Source organism: Glandiceps talaboti, chromosome 14 (genome assembly GCF_964340395.1).
Source record: "Glandiceps talaboti chromosome 14, keGlaTala1.1, whole genome shotgun sequence".
Classification (NCBI taxonomy): Eukaryota; Metazoa; Hemichordata; class Enteropneusta; family Spengelidae; genus Glandiceps; species Glandiceps talaboti.
The window spans coordinates 9602027-9606259 of NC_135562.1; positions in this window are offsets into that span (position 1 = coordinate 9602027).

Here is a 4233-nt window from a genome sequence, read left to right on the forward strand (position 1 = left end):
TGTAACTGATCGGTACCTTTTTGCTATCGATGGCGCGAGTCCTTTATACGTAGAGAGAGAGACGAGTCCTTTGAATATCCCAACGACAATATGGTCAGGCTACGAAAATAGCTGGCGGTGTTTGGCAGAGTGAGTCGACCATACGTTGTAGATAGTGCGCATTGACTACCTTCTATTTATGTCAGGAGTCACATCAAATAGTTCCTGGTTGGTTAACTCTACAGTATATACACAAGTGGTGATCTGCCCCACAACGTCGACAAATTCAAATTTGGAAGAAAAAATAACACCCTTTTGCAGTAAAAAAAAATGCACATCATAGAAAAAATTGCTGATAGACTCCAAGTAAATCAACGATTTGTAGCAGTTGGGAATGCTCGTCTTTCATTTGCATGTACCCCACAAAACTTATTTTGTTGTCTAATAAACTAAATCGAAATCTTGCTGAAGACAAAGAACCGGTACCGTTGTGATTCGAGGAAAGGAAAGACATTTTAATTTTTATTTAAAATTGTTTCAACACATTAGGCGTAAAAAAATTGTGTGGTTCTGATTCCATTCAATTTTAAAATAGGTGGGGTAGATAGATTTTTTATTTTATTTTTTAATTTTTTTTTCATATGTGAGTGTCCGAAAAGTAGGTATGTTTTCCGATGTTTTCCATATGGTCTCTGTGTTACAGCCATTACAGATTCCAAGAACAGTTTATATTGTCTTTTTCAGGTTATGTCAGTTTCCGCATCCACTATTTCTTGCGAGACCTCACAATTTTCGCGATTTATTTTTCTCAAATATGTAAAACTAAATGGGGTCGGGTAACCGGAACCAAACAACTTTTTTTTTATTTGGCCTTATTAGTAAGAGCAACTATTTGTTGATCATTATAATTTTCTGTTGATTACTCTCATGTCATATAGTTTGAATTATTTTACATATTAAGTATGCATTCACCTTAATTTTATTCCAGTCTGTTTTATCCACACATCTGTCACACTTCGATAATCATTGTAATATATAAGGCCGTATATCCAAATAAAATAAATCTGACAAAATGTTAAAGAAGCCGTGGCGTCCGTGCTTAACTTGCCACAGGGGTGTTGATCTTCTCTACGCAACCCACCCCCCCCCCAACCTGTGTTTCCACGCCCTACTTTATTTAATCAAAATGGGGATTCCTTTCTCACTTTGATTCATTTTTTAAAAAGAAAAAATGAGCCAAAAACCACAATTATGCATTAAAAAACAAAATATATCCAGAATAGTTTTCGTAAAAGTCCGTAAGGTTAAATTTGCTTATTTATGCCAGAAACTTGTCAAAAATCAATATTCAGCCCCCCCCCCCCCCCCCCCTCCTCCATTATTTCAACCTCGTTCCCAAGGAAAGTCATTTTCATATATTTTCCTGTACGATGGTTACCAATACAGGCGTTAGGCGATCTTTTGAATTGAACGCTTAACAGGTTTACACACTCGATTCTATACTTTCCAAACATTTACATCGTGACACTTGACCTTTCAACTCTATCTTCGAGAAGACAGATTTGATATTTTGTCCTTGCTAGGAGATGCAAAGTGTCTTAAAACCACCGCTCTTTTTAGCGCACAATGCACCTTTCCTTTTCAGCGAGAGCTGCGAAAATATTGATACGTGAAAGGGATGATGAACCTCGTGTTTCAGTCTTTGTTGTGATGTCTTAAAAATATTCATCGTACCAATGATTTCACAGGACACTGTTTTCACACTTTCTACAGCTGGGTTAATTGAGGCTTGTTTATCCGGAATTACAAACCACACTCAGCTTGTCAAGTAGTCAATAACATTTACAATCAACACGTGCAGTGATACCAGTACTTAAAGCACGAGAATAGATGTGACGGGAAATACTCGGCTTATTTCGGGAAATGCTCGACGAATTTCCGAAAACACATCGTTCAACGGCCGGGAAAGCCCTCCTGCATGACGTTCCCACTGAAAAAAACTTGTTACACTATTGACTGCTTAATAGCATTAGTTTTATTTCCTTTATAAAATCTATAATTCAATTTAAAGTTTTAAAAAAGCTATCGCAACTGTTAATTTCGGCTAATCACGTATTGTTTTAGTAAGCGGTAACTCCGTTTTATGAATACCTTCGTTGTCAGCTCAACACATATGAGGCGTTCACTAAGCAGCCTCTTTTGTGTACATAGAAATTTGTGTAAGATGAGAGAATTCCCATCAGCATGACACGAGGACGTTGAGGGGAGACTGTGAAGTCTATGAAGTTCGTCGCTCTTAGTACTAAAGACCGTGATCTTCACACACCGTGCCGACTCAGTGTTTATAGGCTCATGCTTTCAATCACAGGGTTTCAATCTGTCTTGGTCTACGATCCTCATCGGAAAATTTCAGTTATTTGTGTGATGTTGCTGTTTCAAAAAATAATCATCCAACTATTTTAAAGCTCCGGACCTTTCGTAATTTTTCGCAATTACTATGTAAATTCTCACCCATCCCAAGTTCCGACGACAGACTTAAGTTTGACCACAGCTAGCTGACAAGTACTTGTATTTTTTCTTTATTTATGACTTGGGCCATGGATTGTTTGCATTCCGGATTCACTTACGGAAAAAGTATTCCATAAATCATATCAATTTATGCTGAAAAACAAACGTTTGTTTTTTGATTGAGCGTCCCTAGTTACTGACCATATTTCGTAGCATGGGACCCCAAGGCGCGTTTGTGTGTAAACGTAAAGTATTACGTCTGACGACCGCTGCACTTCCAGTTTTGGATACCGAGTATTTAATCTCAGAAAGTGTTAAATTTTAACAATTCATGAAAAAAAAATTCCACTAAAACTACACGTGTACTTTCTTCGCCGAGTGTAATAAATTCTGTTTGTTAAAACAATAATCAACAGAGGTAAATGCAAACTTATTTCGAAAGAATTAATATGAATGGCCTTTGTGAGATTAATCTTCTAAGCTGATCGGATAAGTTTCTTATTTACATGGAATAGCTCAATTGGGAGTTGTAGTCACAGCAAAGAAATTACTTATTTGCCTGGTGTGAGTGTTTCAGATTTGAAAGAACAGATTGATGTGTATAGTCAGCTTAATACTATATAGTAGTCAAATCTGTGCACGTGCTATGTGTTTTCAAGTTAAGCACATGGGGAATACACCAATCCTGATAAACTGTTTTTATTGTAATAACCAAGTCTGTCTGCCTTTTATTTATCATTTTACATTTGTTATCAAACCAACCTGTGACACACTAATTAAGTTGATAAATTAGCCAATTGACCCCTGTCTGGCGGCTAGACCGGTTGAGGTGTTCCTGTAGTATTATACAACCCAAAGTGCACATCGGTATTGTCACCCTTGGCTTTTACCCAACAACCTTCCGAGCGGAAACGTTAATCATAAGTCTTGTTATAAAATGACAGTTTCAATTTCTCTATTCCCCTGCCTTTGTGTTTAGGAGCTTTGGATTCGCTGGACCAACTTACACACATCTACAACGTCATTGATATTATGACTAAAGTCAGTTGGATGTTTAGGATTATGTAGTGGGATGCAAGTTCAAATGATAAATGTCGACATCCCTACTATTATTGATATTTTTGAGTGAGTGAGTGAGTGAGTGAGTGAGTGAGTGAGTGAGTGAGTGAGTGAGTGAGTGAGTGAGTGAGTGAGTGAGTGAGAGTGAGAGAGAGTGAGAGTGAGAGAGAGAGAGAGAGAGTGAGAGAGAGAGAGAGAAAGAGAGAGAGAGAGAGAGAGAGAGAGAGAGAGAGAGAGAGAGAGAGAGAGAGAGAGAGAGAGAGAGAGAGAGAGAGAGAGAGAGAGAGAGAAGAGAGAACTGTACCTGTGTTTAATGTACATACAAATATTGGGAGGGGCAATTCTGAACGACTTGACTCACATTTCGGACACCGCAGAACCACAATGAGAGCACGGTAGTCTGGAAGGTCAAAACGTTGGTCCGCTTTTTATTTCGATATTACATTTCAGTATGATTTCCATTTCAGTATGATGTTTCTTTCATTTCATTTTATTTTATATAATTTTACTTTTCGATTTGATTTCATTTTAGTTATAATTTTTATGTTACTTTGCTTTGACTTTCTTCCTATATGAAAGATTAAAATGGTTTTGATTTTGTTTTGGTTTGATTATTTTTTACAAACGAAATTGCTTATTTTTCGTTGTTCGATAAGATTTTTATCCTTTCCATTGAAAAAGTAAACA